Source organism: Podarcis filfolensis (assembly GCF_964270895.1).
Source record: "Podarcis filfolensis genome assembly, chromosome: 12".
Taxonomy (NCBI): domain Eukaryota; kingdom Metazoa; phylum Chordata; class Lepidosauria; order Squamata; family Lacertidae; genus Podarcis; species Podarcis filfolensis.
This window is the reverse complement of record NC_139614.1, coordinates 3,013,251-3,032,450: the sequence shown is the minus strand read 5'-3', so window position 1 is coordinate 3,032,450 and position 19,200 is coordinate 3,013,251. Positions and strand designations below refer to the sequence as shown.

Genomic DNA, 19,200 nt, shown 5'->3' with positions numbered 1-19,200 from the left:
TGCATATTATATACCTGAAGGCTGAATATCCTCCCATCAGATGTCAAACAGATTAACAACTACACAACTTCCAGAAGACATCTGAAGGCAGCCCTGTGGTGGGAAGCTTTTGTTGTTTTGCTGTGTTTTTTATCATGTTGGAAGCTGCCCAGAATGGCTGAGGCAACCCAGTTAGATGGGCAGGGTGATGATGATGATGATGATATGGACAACAAGGGCCAAACCCAGGGCTATTGTTTAAGTTTCTGCTACATAAAACAGGAGCATATGGGAGAAGCCACTGAACCACCACCACCACCCATTTGCAGAAGTTGTTCCAGACACTTCACTTCTGGCTCCCACAATAGAAGTTAGCAGGCAACAGAGAGAAGTGGTTGGAGCAACATACTGCAAGAGAGGTTGAGGCATCAGAAAGGCTGTGCAGTGCTCACTCCCATGATCTTCTTTTATTGCTCAGTTCTGTCCCCCCACCCACCCACCCACTTTTTTCTGAACAAAGCATTGTCATCATCACATCTAGTTTGGCTCTTAGCCGAAAGAAAGTTTCACAGAACACAAGAAGACTTACAAGTCAATTTATAATAAGGCTGGACTGCTCAAGCCACGAACTGTGTCATTTTGGAGGCCAGCACAGAGTTTTCTGCAGATATCACATAGGAGTGAACAAACAGGAGGAGTAAGATTAGGCAGGAGAGGCCTGCTTATAAATGGGCTTATTTGCCTCTTGAAATACACATTGAACTCCCATTTGTGCATACCAATTGCTAAACGACAACAGTCACAAATCCATGAAAAAGTAAACCAACTTCTGTTTAAACAACAGCATTTCAGGTTACTGAACACACACATGCTGGCTTTTAAAAAGGCTTCATCTGAAATACAAAATAGATCCTGCAAATAAAACTGGAGCAGTCAGTTCTCATGGGGGCAGTTAGCAAGGACGTGAGGCTCTGTGTATCGTACAGCCAGTGAAAAGATGCATGCGCCTCTGGCTTCCTCAAGTGGGGAAAATATTGCAATTATTAGGATCTGTTAGGAGTGCTGACCAGAACTGTAGACGCCTCAAAAAAGACTGCAAGGCACCTTCTCAAAAGACTTTAAACTCATGCTTAAGTTCTTTTTTTTTTTTTGCCATGTTCCACCTTTATCATCATCATTAAGATTGGGTCAACCAGAGCCGGCCCCATCTATAAGGCCAGGTGAGGTGACTGCCTCGGGTGGCAGGACCCTCACGGGCAGCAGAAGCTAATGTTAAGCTTTCTCTCTCTCTTCCCTCTGCCCTGCAAATCTTGTTCCTGGTGTTGATCTTCACTCACCCCTTCTTCTCTGACAAGGAGGGAGGTATCCCATTCTGAGGTTCACCTCGGGTGCCAAAAGGACAACAGGCCCTGAGGACAACACTGGGTTGAAATCAGAACTAAGCAGCTGGCCACTGCAGGTAGCAGAGTCCACAATGAGTTCAGGATTCTAGCAAGGGACCAGTTCCTTCTTCCAGTATACCATGCTCCATTTCCACCCCAACAGTCAGTCAGCGTTTGCTAGCTACTGAGATGATCTGAGGTTTGGGCTGAACAAATGAACGAACAAACGAACGAACATTCATTCATTCATTTGGAAAGGGCTATGCCGTTATGATTTTTCCCTTAAGGGGTTTTGTACTTCTGCAAATCCAGGGCTTTTCCCTCAGCATACCGCTGAGTGAGGCTGTCATCATGGTCTGCCCTTCATACCGGTAAACTGAGGTTTAAAATGTTTGCCGGTGGTTATTTGAGTCATTGAGAACTAAGCTTGCTTTGATCTGCTCAGCTCTACACTTTTATCTGCACAGTAAGAACTCATATTTTGTTTTCCTGTTTTTTATCACACTGAAATGTGATGGAACATGAATATGGTAAAATGGCTTGCTATAAAATGTTTAGTAGAAATACAAGTCAATCACATCTGTTTTATCACTTGCTATTGCTCTTTCCCACACAGCTCGCCTCAGTTTTTACACCTTACAGCTATCAAACAGCCACAATATGATACAAAGAGCTGGAACACAGTGTAAATCTGCAGGCGATATGAAGGAATACAGTAAAAGCCAATGACCTTTTCAAATTATATGCATCATATCAGATATGGAAACAGTTTACAAAAACAAAATGCTGCATCTGTGCACAGATCCAGCCATAACAATGATTTCAATATAATTTGTTTTAGCCAGAAGGCAAAAACAAATACAAACACACATCACATGTACATATTTAGTTAATGTCTTTCTAACCAAGCAGGCAACTCCTTAAGGACACAGCAGTGCCAGGGGATGAATATTCTTAAGTACGTCAACTAAAGCGCAAGCTGCTCAGCAGCTTCTTGAGATGGGCTCCAGTTCTTCAATGATCTGCACGGTGCAAGAGGCCCAAAGTCTCAACAAGCAGGTCAGCTTTGTGATGTAGAATTGTTACATTCTATTTCCAATACTGAGACCAATTTAACCTGAAGTTATGTATGCTGCTACTCCTTTGCTGCTAGTTTGGCTTTAAGAATCCAATAAAAGTTTGGTTTTTCTCCTTGCATCAGTGGTGGATGTGGCCAGAGCCAAAAGTCAGCAGGGCAACGGATATGTCCCTTACCTTGGTCTAGGAAGCTGCATTCCAGCCAGGCATTCTCTCCCCTCCCCCCACCTTCTCTCCATCCTCCATCAAGGCAAACAAGAGGCATCCCCACAGTTCAATGCCACATTCCAGCCAAGCGATTAGCCTTGTGGAGCAGGGCCAGAGGGTGGGGATGTGCAAAGAGAGACGCAAATATACCTTAATGTTCTAGTGCAAGAACACTAGACTGGACACTTAGAAAAATGCTAAGATGCAGAATTCTAGAGCATATACATTACAAACAAAATAAGAATAAGGATCATCAAGAATAATTTTCAGTGAATTTACATTTAAGAAGGAAAAACAACATAATTTCTACTAGGATACAATATATAAAGAAGCTTAGCTTTTTAACACTACATTAAAACTAAGCTTTTTTTTCTATGAAAGTCATCTGATCACATGGCCTCCTTCAAATTTCCAACTTGATTGACTTAATGTGCTTTTAATTCTTAAGTGGAATTTCTAAAGCTATGGTTTAATTTCTTTCAAATGCTCTCTCTTTCTACTTGTACTTGGAAGATACTTACGTAATCCAGTGTCAAGACATTTACCATTATGGCATTCATGATGTGACCAAGTAGGAGTGCCCTAAGGAGGATGTGGGGCTGAGAAGGTGAACAAGGAAGTTGGCAGAAAAACTATTATCCACTTACCTTGGATTTCCAATGTAGAATGAAGGCAATGAAAGTACCCATTATTGAACAAGTGTGTTATCATGGTGGAGACACACAAGCCAACAGGGCACCCACCTTTACATGCCCCAGTGGTGTAGCTAGGGCTTTTGCCCTCCAGGGTGGTCACTGAGTTCTCTGCCCCCTCTTGCTGTTCCTCATGCAGAAGCCCCGCTGGCTTGCCACAGTCCTCCCCTCTCCTCCGACTGTCCTTCCCTTCCCCTCCCATGAACTTGGTTCCCAGACTCCCCTTCTTCTTCGCTTTAGCTGTAATGCCTCTTCATGTTCTTTGTTTCTCTTGCTTCAACCACAGTCAGAGCTCAAGCACCTATTCCTGCCTGGCAAAAGCACCCAAGAATAGTACAAAGCAGGAGCAATAAGGGAGAATGTAATCTCTCATACCTGCATGCTGCTTCTGTGAACAGCCATAATACTGCTCAAGTACGGTGGATTTAGATGGTGTCATAGGCAGGACCACTGCCGCCCTGCGATGAGCCCCGTTGGGCCTTCTCATGGCAGGAAGGCCTGATGGGGCTTGTCACAGGCAAGGAAAGGTACGCAAGACCTGGCCTCTCAAGGTTGGGAGGGGGCTCAGCCCCAACCCAATTGTTTTTTTGTGGGGGGGAGCTGAGGTCCCCTCAGGCATAAGGAGTTGGTGCCTATGGGTGGTGTAGTCAGATGAGGGCTGCTATCTGAAGCCTTCCTGAGTCTAGGTAAGTGCTTCACAAAATTCCTTGTTTAAGAAATTCCCGAATTGCAGCAAGTGATGCTGGAGCCCATGAGAAGGGATTTTTCTTTCTGTTCTTCTAAGTCCCACTAGTCCCTTTCAGCCTGAAAGGTTCTACACTTAGAGAAGAATAACCAGCTGCTCCAATATAAGATGGGCGAAACATGACTTACCAGTAGTACATGTTAAAAGGATCTAGAATTGTGTGTTCAAGATAGAGATGCGCTCTTATGCAAATTCTGCCAAAAATCAATGGAAGTGGGAACAGAAGAATTTCTCTTTTTCTGGACTTTTCCAAGGATGTGATTCAAGCGTGCTCTAAATTTGTTAAACCAAAAGCCCTTGCTAGGGCAAAGAATGTGAAATACTACATTCAGTTCTTGGCAAATAATAATAATAATAATAATAATTTATTATTTATACCCCGCCCATCTGGCTGAGTTTCCCCAGCCACTCTGGGCGGCTTCCAATCAAGTGTTAAAAACAATATAGCATTAAATATTAAAAACTTCCCTAAACAGGGCTGCCTTCAGATGTCTTTTAAAGAGAAGATAGCCGCTTATTTCCTTCACATCTGAAGGGAGGGCGTTCCACAGGGCGGGCACCACTACCGAGAAGGCCCTCTGTCTAGTTCCCTATAACCTCACTTCTCGCAATGAGGGAACCGCCAGAAGGCCCTCGGTGCTGGACCTCAGTGTCCGGGCTGAACGATGGGAGTGGAGACGCTCCTTCAGGTCTACTGGGCCGTTTAGGGCTTTAAAGGACAGCACCAAAACTTTGAATTGTGCTCGCAAACGTACCGGGAGCCAATGCAGATCTCTCAGGACCGGTGTTACGGCAAAGTTTTGTATTCAATATTCTAGGTCAAACTCACAAATTTGGCCAGCCAGATTTTGCAGAGGCATTCCTCACTAAAATCAGTGAGTACCCTGGAATTAAAGCCTTGAATGATTTCCTTAACGAACAAATAAGAGGATACACTGTTGAAGATATTGTTCTGCCAGTCTGGGCATTGCGCCAATAGATTGGAGTGCAAACAGTCAGCAGTGAAAATCAACAAGAGAACGTATCACCTGCTTATCAACCAGTGAAGCAGCAAAAGTTACCACTGCTTTTTGAATAAAAATATGAGCAAGTCAGAGGCAAGCTTATAGGAAAGGAGGAGGAGGAAGCCGCGAGCTCCGCCCACTCCGGAAGTCATGATTTTTATTTTTCCATTTGGATTATTTTTTCTGTTTTTATTTTTCTTATACAGTGGTACCTCGGATTAAGAACTTAATTCATTCTGGAGGTCTGCTCTTAACCTGAAACTGTTCTTAACCTGAAGCACCGCTTTAGCTAATGGGGCCTCCTGCTGCCGCCACGCAATTTCTGTTCTCATCCTGAAGCAAAGTTCTTAACCCGAGGTAATATTTCTGGGTCAGCGGAGTCTGTAACCTGAAGTGTATGTAAACTTCCTTTTGGTTGGGTGCCTTAAGCACCATGGGTCAACCCGATTCAACTCTTGCATGTACTTTCTGAGTACTTTTTCTCTAACTAATGAATCTTTCTTTCATGAAGACGTGTTTCTATCAAGGTTAGGATCAATTATTTCATTGGAATTACCTCCTATTATAAGTACAGATAGGTAGCCGTGTATCTGACGAAGTGTGCATGCACACGAAAGCTCATACCAAGAACTAACTTAGTTGGTCTTTAAGGTGCTACTGGAAAGAAATTTTTTTTTTTTTGTTTCTCCTATTATACGTTTATCATACGTACTTTGACTCAGATGACTAAAACATAAAACATATCTGGGGAATCTACATTTGGTCAATATATATTAATTAACATTATTACCATTTCGGCAATTTTCACACATAAAATTAAATAGTGTCCACTTTCTCCATAATAACTTGTTGTATATCTACCTTCAATCCTTTTCGTATTAAGATAGTGAGACCTCTAGCATTAGAAGTATAATTTGTAGTATATTCCTTTCCTACCCAATCCTTCATTAACACATTTTTGTCTTGTTCCAACAAATGTGTATCTTGTAAATAAGCGATACCAGTTTTCAAAGATTTTAAGTATTTCCGAATTACTTGCTGTTTTTTGGAATCTCTCAGCCGTTTTACAATAAAACCAACAAACTTCATATTGTATTATTAATTTCCTTTTGGCCCGTTATCTTGGTCATAAATCCAAAATTCATTGTTACAAGGTTTATTGTATATGCATACATACACACACACACACACACACACACACACACGTACTGCCATTCATACACCTCAAATATATTACACATGTCTCTGTATAAATTGGCTTTGTTTACATAATAATAGCCATAACCAAGCAATTCCTTATTATTAATGTTGAAGTGGGGGGGGGGGAGAATAAAAAATGAAGACAAAAAAACAGAAAAACAATATGAAGAGACAGAGAAAAATCCCCTACCACATTAGTGTTACATAACAAAAACAAAGAACAGATTATCCAACTTAACCAGTTTTGAAAATACAGTGGTACCTCGGGTTACAGACGCTCTCTCAATCCCTCTAGTTTTAAATCAATAGCTTTTAAACACAGAGTTTTTCACCTTTACAAAATTGTTTTAGGTTGGATTTTTTCTTAATAACAGCATCCTTGTACCATCAAATTCAAGAAAGTGATATTGATGTATGTTGCGTATCTAATCACAGTGCAATTAGTTTGGATTAGAAGTATTATAACACAGCTAAAATACCAAGAAATTGGTATTTTAACATCCATCGTTCAGCCTGGACACTGAGGTCCAGTGCCGAGGGCCTTCTGGCAGTTCCCTCACTGCAAGAAGTGAGGTTACAGGGAACCAGAGGGCCTTCTCGGTAGTGGCACCCGCCCTGTGGAACGCCCTCCCATCAGATGTGAAGGAAATAAGCTATCTTATCTTTAAAAGACACCTGAAGGCAGCCCTGTTTAGGGAAGTTTTTAACATTTAATGCTGTATTGGAAGCCGCCTAGAGTGGCTGGGGAAACTCAGCCAGATGGGCAGGGTATAAATAAACTATTATTATTATTATTATTATTATTATTATTATTATTATTATTATCTCACTACTTAACGATGACCAATTTATAAAACAAATGAAGACTGCGACTAAACAATTCTTTGATATAAATACTTGTAAATAAATACCAAGTAAATTTTGATTACTTGGATATATGAATGAAAAGCATATAAAGCATATAAAGCTTTTATATACCCCGCACATGGAACCTTACAAAAGGACAATCTGAGTAGTTTCTCCATGGCCTTACCACAGCAAAAAGACTGATACTTATGAATTGGAAAAATAAAAATAAAAATCCCTTCTATAATTGGATCAAAGACTTCTACAAACTCGCAACATGAACAATTTGCATATAAACGCAGACTTGCCATGGACAAATTCAATGATATTTGGAATCCATTTTTACAAATACTGTAATAGGTTAAGATATGGTAAAGTAAAATAACAATTTTGTAAAGGTGAAAAACATAAGTATTAGGAGAACTAATTGCAGATCTCCTGTGTCTTGTCTGTTTTGGCCCTGTGTACATTCTCGGTCACAAAATCTCTCTCAATCCCTCTAGTTTTAAATCAATAGCTTTTAAACACAGAGCATGTGTTCAAAATGTCTTAGCTGCATGTCCATTTATTGCAAAAAGTCCCCTTCTCACAAAGCTGGTTTTGAAAGACACCAGATTTTTATTTATTATACAGAGCAATTCAGAGAATCTCAGGGAGGAGCTCAAATGTCAATTAGAGCAACACTCTGCATTGCAACATTTTTCTCTATAAGCATAGGTTCCAAACAGATAAACTCACATAACAGAAGACCACAACCTGTGATAATTCAGATTATGATGTGCTACACATAGAACGCAAGAGTAATGCAAGTGCAACCCATTCCAGAAGTATTAGAAGGCATGGAAAGAGTTCATGAGGCGATTTCTGATGCCTCAAGCAAGCCAGCAGTGTTTTAGTGAAGCAAGAGACTATGGCAATTGGGAAAGTAAGGCCATGTTTTGCTCCTTCTGCTCATTTAAAATTGGAAATTGACAGGTAGCAATAGAAACAGGAAATGGAAGAGGTGAGGTTATGGATGGAGTGCATCAAGTTTCTTCAAAGTACAGTACAAATCATTCATAACAATATTAGTTAGTGTGAAGAATATATACTACAGTGGTACCTCGGGTTAAGTACTTAATTCGTTCCGGAGGTCCGTTCTTAACCTGAAACTGTTCTTAACCTGAAGCACCACTTTAGCTAATGGGGCCTCCTGCTGCCGCCGCGCCACCGGAGTACAATTTCTGGGTTAGCGGAGTCTGTAACCTGAAGCGTATGTAACCCGAGGTACCACTGTACTACTATGACACATCATCAATTGTTTAATGTGACAGACAGCAGAGCCAGACCAGAGTCCGGTGAAGCAGTCCTTCCGAAATTCCACCAGAGGACTGGAGCCTCTCTCTGATTGGCTACCAAGAGAATAAAAAGAGCAGTTTCTGAGGGAGAGCGTTAGATAGGGCCTGATTTGAGTTGAGAGATAGGCTTCAGGTTGAGGGATAGGGCTTGATTTGATTGGAAGACAGGGATTACTAGTTGGGAGATAGGGATTATGGATTACTGGGAGATAGGGAGAACTGGTTCTGATTTGAGTAGAACATCCGCACTGAGGAGACTCTCTCTATAACAAGAGGAAAGAGCCTTGCAGCTTGGATAGGAAGAGGGAGTTGAGGGTCTGAGGAAGGTAGACAGACAGGAGTTGCCTGGAGTCTGAGGGAGAAGCTGTGGGACCCCCTGGGCCTCATCCTAGCCCGGAGGGGAGAGTTCTTCTAGGCAAAGGAGACCCCCTGGGTCTGTTATACTGATGAGAATACCTCAGGAGTGGGACTGCTAAGTAAGAGAGAGGGTAAATGATCAAAAGTGCCCCTCACTCATTAAGCTGTGAAGGAAGTGGTGCTGTGTCAAAAGTATTTAACACCCGTCATAACTAGGGCAAGAAACAAGAGAGAAGTTACAGAAACTTGAGTTAAGCATTTTATCACCTATTCTAGAAACCTGAAGTGTAACAACTGATTACTGAGTAACTGAATTTTAAGAAACGTTGTGCATATACTACTGTGTTTAAGCCTGTGACATCCTTGTATTTAGTTTAACTTCTACCTGAAAGAACACATCCCCTGACTCAACTTTGTTTCACAATTCTTTTTGTAAATAAAACTTTTCTTGTTTGTCCAGCTCCTGCCAAGTTTTCCCTCACACAAGACCCACCACTAGCCTGTAGGATATTGTAGACATTCGTTTAATTGGCATACCATGAGGTGGGTCCGATATATTTAATTGGGGGCAGTTAGCTGGGTGAATCCGCTACTTTAGTAATTGGTGCTTAGCGGTGGGATTCGCTACATCAAACAATTCTGGCTACTGATCTGGTGAGTGTGGAATAAGGCTTTGTCCCATGCACATTCATCGCTTGGTAATAATATAAAGTGAAGGTGTAAATCTATGGTGGTCTATTTGCTTATGCAACAACATAGAGATGGATAACTTTGTATTTTATGTCCCTGTGTGAACTACAGCATTTTAAAAATACAATTATCAGCTCAGACTCAAATGGATTCAAGTCACACATGGAGCAGATAAATCAAGTGAACATGCATGTGTGAACCAACACATAATTTGGAACCAATTAACACCATGATTTACACACTTGTTCACAAAGACAACTAATACTGTGTGTGGGCTTCAGTGCCTAGGCTTTCACCTCACTGCAACAAAGATTTCATAATAAATCTTATATTGTGCTCAAAAATTCTGGGAATTGTACTTTTGCTGTTCTTCCTTGCAGACGAGACTGAGGAAACTAAACAACACAACTCCCTGAATAGGCAGTGTAGAATTTAACTGTCCTCAGTTTTCTTTGTTACAATGTGAAGAACTAGTTAAAAACAGTCTTTGGCTTAACTCTGGGAACTATAGATTTCTTTTCTAGTCAATGAAGAAGAATAAAAAATATTTCCCAGAGTCCTGAGAAACAGTTTTAGTACCAACCCTTGACTTATATTCTCAGTTGCTGTTTTCCTTCTTTCCAAGAGTGAGACAAAGGAAAATGCAGATGAGAGCGCTGACGCAGAGCTGTTATGAGCAAAGGTGGAATTTGTGGTGTGTGGGGGCACTGCACTCACAATGGCTTCAGGATTTCTAAATTGCTGGATTAAGTTTATGAAGCCCCTTTCCATTTCTGAATTGTTACTCAAACCAGGGCCAGCCCGCCCATGAGGCAAGGTGGGGCAAATGCCTTAGGCAGCAGGATTCACAGGGACAGCAGATCCCGATGTAGATCCTTATTTTTATGGCCTTGTGCCTGATGTAGATCTTCACTCACCCCGTCTTCCCTTGTGGGGAGGAAGGCGCCATCTTGCAGTTTGCCTTAGGTGCCAAAAGTCTTGGGCCAGCCTTGACTCGAACCCAGTATGCAACCCTGTTTTCCTACTATTCTTAATATTATCTGAAATGCAATCTTTGTCTGGCATTATCCAAGTTCAAAATGCCAGACAATGTTTCAGTCAAAAAGACACACCTAAGCACACGAAGGTCACAGAACAGAAAATGTTGTGCAGTTTGTCACATTAAATTTCTAGATGTTCTTTATCACTAGTCATTATTTCATTTAAAATGAACTGGAATATGCCTCGGCTTGACTGCAAGAAACTAGTTACTAACTTGGGCAATCCCTTATTTCTTTCCTGAAGGCAATGTTGAAATATCTGGCCAAACTGCTAGAACAAGTCCTTTACCATTACTCTGCCTCCACCCTTTTCTTTTAGTACACTTTTTACATTTGCATTTACTTAGGGGGTGGGGTGGAGAATGAGTATCTAACACTTATAATACATACATTGGGACATGGTATATGAAGGCCAGCACAGGATTAGGAGACATTAAAAGCACATATGGGTTTAAATTTGCTTAACTCTGTCCTCAGAGGCAGTGGATGGAAGTCCAAAGCCTGGTGCAGCTCATTCTCACAATCACAAACCATACATCTGATTTGAGCCACTTTGTGTTACCACACTCAAGAGATAAGAATGAAAGATGTTGCTTAAGGTGTTATGAAGGTAAATCATTCATCAACACAATGCTGCTACCAAGATGCATTGCTACCTCGTTCCTTTAATATCTGTGTTATGGCACGAGAAAATTCCATACAAGCAGTTCTACCACAGGCTCTGAGCAGAGCACATTAACAAGAGAGCCCACAGAGGCTTTTATGCAACCATCTCCTCCAAGTGCTGCTGACATGTAAATATGGAGCCCTATACTTTGGCCAAAAACACATGCACATTTTGAAGCATTTTAATGAACCCTAGAGAATCCTCTACTTCAATGCAGAATTCCTCCATATTTCCTGCTTTAAACCTCATTAGCTGAACCTGAATGTCCAAGCCTTTATTAGCCTATATTACCCTGGAATTAGACTTGACTAGATAGCTTTAAAATGTCTTGTTAAAATTACTAGGTCTTGAAAAAATATATTACAAGTAATGTAATAAATGCAACTTTATTTAAAATACTTTCTTAACTGACCATCGAAAAACTCTGTACGAGATTCAAGCCAGTTTGACCAAAAGGAGAACAAATGTAAATTTTGAAGCAGATTAATTTGAATAAGAGTGATGTACTCTTGACTAGACTGGTACAGATTTCAGGACATCCCAGGTATATGCAACACAATGCTCCTTAAAGGACTCTCCCTGAACCAAATAAGTTCTCTCATATGGCAAAGTCTCCAGGGCAGGCAGGGATCCTGTTTTCTGTTGTTTCTAAAGCTCTAAACACTCTAATGAGAGTAGTAAATACCTGGATTATTCAGGATTCCTCTATGTCCTCTCTTTAGAGCTCAACTATACATATAAATAATTGGCACCCCAAGATCTATAGAGAGGAGCTACGACAAAGTACTTATGCCAATGTAACATAACAACCTTCTCAGCTTCGTAAACGGTACAAAGCCTTCTCTACCATGTTGCCTGCTTGTAGTAATCTCGGTTTATGAGGTTATGGCTTCCTACCAAATATAAAAAGCACTTAATTGTACCAATGTAGCTAGTGGCTAAAGGGCTCTGGAAGAGACATCAGCAGTTTGCCTCTGATGCCCATCTGCACAATACATCTCAGCACAATTTTTGTGTCGTGCAACAGTTCTGCACCAGGCAATTGTGGCTGCCAATTCTCAGACTGCCAGATTGTGGAGTGTTGCCTCAGCCTCCTCTCCTCTCCCCTCTACTTGGGAGTCCTCCAGGCAGCCGCTGCTGCTGCCCCTGGTCTCTGAGCTGCCCTCCCCCCTTGCTCCAAAGAGAGGTGCCTCCTCACGCTTCCCCACAGGGGCCTGGGAAGAGGATATCTGCAGCCTTGTTGGCCCAATGGAGAATGGCCAGTTCCTTACCTTGGGAGGCAGCAGTGGCAGCAGTGGGCCCTCAGCTCCCAGGCAGGCCTTGCACACAGCAAGCACAAGAAAGGCCAGAGCAGCGCCTGCCTGCCTGCCCAGGCTCCCACTCGTCTGTCCATTCCCAATAGCAAGGGCTGGTGGACTGGCTGGGCACCCTCACCTGCTTGCTTGCTTACTCCGAGGCCACCTCAGCTCCTGGCAACCAGCACCCCCAGAGGCACCATTCGCCTGCGGAGCTGCTGCAACAAACAGCTGTGGAAGCCTTTGGGAGGCAGAGACGCAAGAGGGCATCAGAGGAGGGAGGAAAGGAAAGAGGGTTGCCCGTGGCACCCCTGACCATCCTTCAAGGCATCCCAGGATACCGCGGCACACTGGTTGAAAACCACTGGGAGGCTCATTTTGATTGTAACACTTGAATGGAACAGTAAAGAGAACTGAAGAAAATCATAAAATCCTGTGCAATGCTTCTCATTCCAGTGCCGCTTCTCCTTCTCATGCCTGAGAAATAAGTCTTAAAAGGCAATGAAAGTTTTGAAACCCAAGCTTTACTTAACATCACCCATACTGTTGAAAAAAACTTTTATATATAGCATTTATAAGCCACTCTCATTTCAAGCATTCAAAGCAGTGTATAAAGTAACAAGAAGGGCAAGCGTTTCATAATACAAGTGAGAGATGCTTCATCATAAAATTCCTATTGGAATCAACAGAAATCCTGCAAGGCAATTACTCTTAACATATGTCCCCAGTGCAAATTTGTAATCACAAACTTTCCTTGACTCCCTCTGGAATGTGATAAAGCACTATTGCTAGGAAGAAACACTGCATAGCCAATGATGTTGAGAAGGAAAGCTATTTTAAATTAGTTTACTCTTAGGAAGCTGCTTATGAGAAAGAACTAAATACTGTATATGTGATATACATCAGTATGCATATATGGATATATTTTAAGACACTAGAAGGTTATACCATAAGAGTACTAACTGGCTATTATACAGGTAGATTAAAGGATTGTAGGCAGTTGCATCCATTTAAAAAGAAATTATATAGAACACCAAGGTCTGAGGAAAACAGAACTGCATGATTTGAACGGCAGTTTTCCCAACATACTGCAATAATTTTCATAAGCGTTTGATATCAGGAGTGAAATTTGATTGCACATGCTTGATATGTTATAATTACATGAACTATTTAACAAAGTTCAAAATCACTGGGCTGCTAAGAGTCATTACTGCTAATTTGCAAATTTAATAGTAAATGGAATACCTACAGAGAAATGTGCAGTTATGAAAGGTTATGAAAGTTACAAGTTATGAAAGGTACAAGGCAAAGTTTCCCCTTTCGCCATTACTGTTTATTTTGATTGTAGAAATTTTATGTATTGAGATAAGAAAAAATTCTGCCATACAAGGAATACAACTAGGCTTTCAAAGTTATAAGTTGAGGGCATTTGTGGATTATGTGGTTTTGGGTTTTTTAGAAGATGCAACCAAAAGTGTGATAACAATACTGGAGATGATTTTAAAAATTGGGGATTTGGCAGGGTCTATATGAACAAAATTAAAACTAAAATATTGACCAAAAAATAGTTGAACAAACAAGTAAAATACTACAAGAAACAACACTTATCAAAGTATTTTTTTAAAGTTAAACAAATATCTGGGAATTTGGATTACAAATAATAATAATATGAAGCTGTTTCAAAATAATTATGGGATGGTCTAAAATGAGATATGGAAAGCTGGAATAGAATGAATCTAGCCCTACTGGGAACAGATCTCAGCTGTTAAAATGAACATTTTGCTCCTCATCCAGAGTGGCGTGCAACCTTGAAGGGTTGGTGTACCAGATCGACAAGTTCTCTCCAGAGACGGGGCAGCAGCGCCCAGTTGCAGCCAGCTCCCTGAAGACCAGGACTGAAGTGCAACAGCAGCCACCAGAGCGCACGTGGTTCTCTGGGATGGGAGCCACAGTAGCAGCAAGGCTGTGTTTCTGGCACTGGAATATTTGCAGCCAGGAATAATTGTCCGCCTGAAGGCAGCTCCGGGTGCCAGGGTTCAAGAGAGGCTCTTGCAGGAGAAAAGCAGGGCAGGAAGAATCTCTCAGGGTGGGAGACCAGGAAAAGAGGTGAAAGCTGACAGAATCTGCCTTTCTATGTGTGGATAAATGATGAGATATGCACATTATAAATGTGATAAAGGGTCTTTTTAGTTGTTCTTTCTCTATTCTTTTTTCCCTTTCTCTTTTCTGTACAATTGTGTTTTGTATTTTCTTATAAATGAATCTGAATTTTACTGTTTAATGTGTTTAAAATGGTGTTTTATATTAAATATATATAGAGCCAAAGCTCTCATTCTTATTGCAGACACTACCAATTCTTAGCAATATGGGCTGCTTCAAACAATGGAAAATAGAAATTTCCAAATTTATCTGGCAGGGGGGGAAACCTAGGATAAAATTTAAAATATTAATGGATATGAAGGCAAGAGTGGTTTTTGCCCTGTCAGACTTAAAACTATACTATGAAGCAACCTGTTTGGCTTAGTTAAAAGACTGTTTATTATGGAAAAATGTTAGACTATTATAAGGCTTTGGTAACAGTTTTAGCTGACATGCTTACTTATGGTATGAAAAGGTGAAGGTAAATAAATATTTTCTGAACCACCCAATAAGAAGTCGTCTGTATGTGGTATGGATAAATATAAAGACCTATTAGAAAAGGGGGAAAACCTGTTACTGTCCCCAATTGAAGCTAGCTCTTGGGGAAAAAATAATATGAGGGAGAAATGGGGCACATATAGAGATTTATTACAATTTAAGGTGGTGGAATGTAAAATGAAAAGTCAAGAAGAGACAAAAGAATGGATATCATATTGGATTCAATATCGTCAAACGTATGAATATTTTTAAAAAGACTCATTAAAAGGTTTTGGAGGTGGAGGGTCGGACTTTGAAAAGGAATTACTGAGTGGCAACGAGAAATTGATCTACAAGATGTACAAAGTGTTGCCTGAATGGGAAACAAGAAGAGTTGGTAAAATCAACAATGATTCACTGGGCTCTTGGCCCAGGGCATAATATGGAAATGGTTAAGTGTGAAAAGTTGTGGAAAACTGATCTAAATTTTACTGCCTGTAGTGGGCTGAAAGAAAATTATATGAAAATGATATATAGATTGTATATAACACCCCTGAAAATGGCTAAAATGTGTAAGAATGCTAATAAACAATGTTAGAAATGTAAACAAGCTGATTGTGCTTTTATTCATATATAGTGGCTTTGTAAGAAAGCAAAAGCCTACTGCGAAATGATAAATTAAGTAAGATGTTTAAAACAACAATAGGGGGAAAACCAGAAGCTTTTTTGCTAGGTTTGCTCGGGCCAGAGATACCAAAAATAATGATAAAACTGTTTATGTATGCAACAATTGCAGCAAGGATTATATATGTGCAGAAGTGGAAAAGAAACGGCAATACCCACAAGAGAAGAATTGGATTAACAAGTTATGCCAAAATGGCAAAACTAACCACTAGGCTAAGAGACTCTAATGATGAGGTGTTTGTAGAAGAATGGAAACCCTTTTCACATTACTTAAGAAAATACTTTAATTCTTTTTCAGTATGAGATGGATTTATATCTTGAGCAACAGAAGAAGAATATGTTATTTTTAGGTTTATATTTTACAGTTTGTGTGATATTAGAAACAAATGGGCAGTTCAGAGAGTGGAGATATAACGTCTTATCAACTGATATGGGAAGTCAGAGAAAAATAAGAATGGTAACATATGATTTTTAAAAGATGTACTATGTAAAAACTTAATAAATATATATATATAATTATATTAAAAAGACGGACATTTACTTCTGACTTTTACTAGAGTTTGACCTAGTGTTCTTTAAAATATTGATACTGGGAACCAGTGACTTCAAACAGGACAATACAAACAAACACCTGAATAACGGGAGAGATAACAGAATCCAGTATAGCATGCATTCTTGCTATATGGGACATTGTCAGTTAATGTGCCTTTCCCCAGCATATAAGAAAATTTGCCATTCATAAATAATTCACTGGATCAGACCAAAGACTCCTGGTTTTATGGTATTTTGATAGGTTTTGGTGATGTGCTCTATATAGTGGAAACCACCAGCAGTGGAGGAATGGGGTGGTGGAAGGGGCAGGGTACAGCGGGCAGCACCTACCTTGGGGACGGCACACTGGACCCCAAAGGGCAGCACCCTCCAGCCCCATGCCTGCTACCTCCCCCTCAGCCACCCTGAAAAGAAAGGGCAGGGCTGGCGTCCGCCAGTCACCTCTCCCTCAGCCGCCCTTCAGCAGGGACAAGTGGCTCAGCCCCGAACTGCTTTTGCTGCCAGCACACATGCATGCCATGTCCCCCTCAGCTCCGGCAGTGCGCCCCGCCCCACATGCCCCACCCTATAGAACAATGTCCACATGCTGGTGGCCACCTGCCCTGGGTGTCACCAGGGCTCCATACGCCACTGGAAGCCACGCATCTTTGATACTCTTATTAAACTCCATTATGTTTTCTAATCTAAAAGACACAAGCACTTACAGCCTTTCCTCGTAGAACTGATGCTTCCAACTCTTATAGCAGAAAATAATAATAATAATAATAATAATAATAATAATAATAATAATAATAATTGTTGTTGTTGTTGTTGTTGTTGTTGTACCCCAGCCACTCTGGGCAGCTTCCAGCATATACAGAAACATAATAAAACATCAAACATTAAAAACCTCCCTATACAGGGCTGCCTTCAGGTGTCTTCTAAAGGTTGTATAGTTACTTAACTCCTTGACATCTGATGGAAGGGTGTTCCAGAGGGTGGGCACCACTACCAAGAAGGCCCTCCGCCTGGTTCCCTGTAATGTCCTTTATCGCAGTGAGGGAGCTGGCAGAGGCCCTCAGAGCTGGTCATAGAATCATAGAATCATAGAGTTGGAAGAGACCACAAGGGCCATCGAGTCCAACCCCCTGCCAAGCAGGAAACACCATCAGAGCACTCCTGACATATGGTTGCCTCTGCTTAAAGACCTCCAAAGAAGGAGACTCCACCACACTCCTTGGCAGCAAATTCCACTGTCGAACAGCTCTTACTGTCAGGAAGTTCTTCCTAATGTTTAGGTGGAATCTTCTTTCTTGTAGTTTGGATCCATTGCTCCGTGTCCGCTTCTCTGGAGCAGCAGAAAACAACCTTTCTCCCTCCTCTATGTGACATCCTTTTATATATTTGAACATGGCTATCATATCACCCCTTAACCTCCTCTTCTCCAGGCTAAACATGCCCAGCTCCCTTAGCCGTTCCTCATAAGGCATCGTTTCCAGGCCTTTGACCATTTTGGTTGCCCTCCTCTGGACACGTTCCAGTTTGTCAGTGTCCTTCTTGAACTGTGGTGCCCAGAACTGGACACAGTACTCCAGGTGAGGTCTGACCAGAGCAGAATACAGTGGCACTATTACTTCCCTTGATCTAGATGCTATACTCCTATTGATGCAGCCCAGAATTGCATTGGCTTTTTTAGCTGCCGCGTCACACAGAGTCTGGGCTGAATGACGGTGGCTGAGGTATTCAGGGCCAAAGCCGTTTAGGAGTTTATACCAACACTTTGAATTGTGCCCGGAAATGTACTGGGAGCCAATTAACTTATAGAAGCAGACTTATTGTTATCTACAGCAAATGAATATTAGATCATGCCCCTTATTAGCATTTGCCAATAGAAAGCAGGCACCATGCTCAGTGGAATGTATTTGGAACCATGATAGCAACATAACACTATTAAGCCAGTTTATCACTTAATCCCCCAGAACTGAAGATGTAACTGCACCAGATTCCTTCACTGTTGACATTTAGATTGTAAGCTCCTAAGGGCGGGATTTGTCTTTTCCCCTTATGATACTCTGGAAAAATACAATGTGAAATACTTCTAACTATTGCTTTATAAATCTTCAAACAAACTATGGGAACAAGATGAAGTCAAAACAGATACATCCGCTCTTGTCCTTGACAGTATCCAACACTGAGGGTGAAACAAACACAATATGCGTCCCCACCATAACATTAAAAACTGAAGCTGCAGTTACACTGGTGACCCAAGAAAGTTATTCCTGCCACCAGTTTTTTTTTAATTAAAATATGTGTTAGTCCATAGACCATAGCAGAACATGTCTGCAGTTAATAGCATTATATCAAATATGTACATAATGCTAAATGCTTTGTTTTAGTATACATTTTTTGCAGTTTTATTCTACAAGGACCCAACTCAGACTAGCCACAACTACACAAAGGTAGATGGGAGTTTACTGAAAAGAAAAAGGCAGCCCTGCCCCAATTACATCATCACCAACAGGTATGAACTTGCTGTTTGGAGCAGAGAGAAAAACTTCTTGATGTTAAGATTGTGCAATAAGCTCCTCTGAGAGGCGTTTCTCCTTTTCAAAGTTAGTTTTATTGTCCAGCGTCATGAAATGCTTAAACTACTTTTGCTCAGCTCATGTATCAGATTTTTTTAGCTGCTGGTTTTTCCCTCGGGAAAGAGGCAGTAAAAGGGGAAAGAAAGAAGAAAATCTTCATTTCCCCCCTTTTGACAGATTTCCAAAATAAGTAAATTTGCCTGGAAATAAAGCTGGCTCCTTGCTCTAAAAACTTCACAAAAGTGAAGGGAAGAAGAAGAAAGGGG

General features: G+C 41.0%; 1 protein-coding gene and 1 long non-coding RNA gene across 3 annotated transcripts in view; one reads left to right on the top strand and one right to left on the bottom strand.

Annotated features, from left to right (window-relative positions):
• The window catches only part of EGFR (epidermal growth factor receptor), a 147,216-nt gene that overhangs the window by 125,743 nt on the left and 2,273 nt on the right, over positions 1-19,200 (bottom strand). The gene's annotated exons all lie outside the window — the stretch shown is intronic.
• LOC310745605 lies at positions 6,625-15,741 on the top strand. The gene is made up of 2 exons (XR_014540219.1): positions 6,625-6,775; positions 7,300-15,741. It is a non-coding gene; the product is annotated as an uncharacterized lncRNA (long non-coding RNA).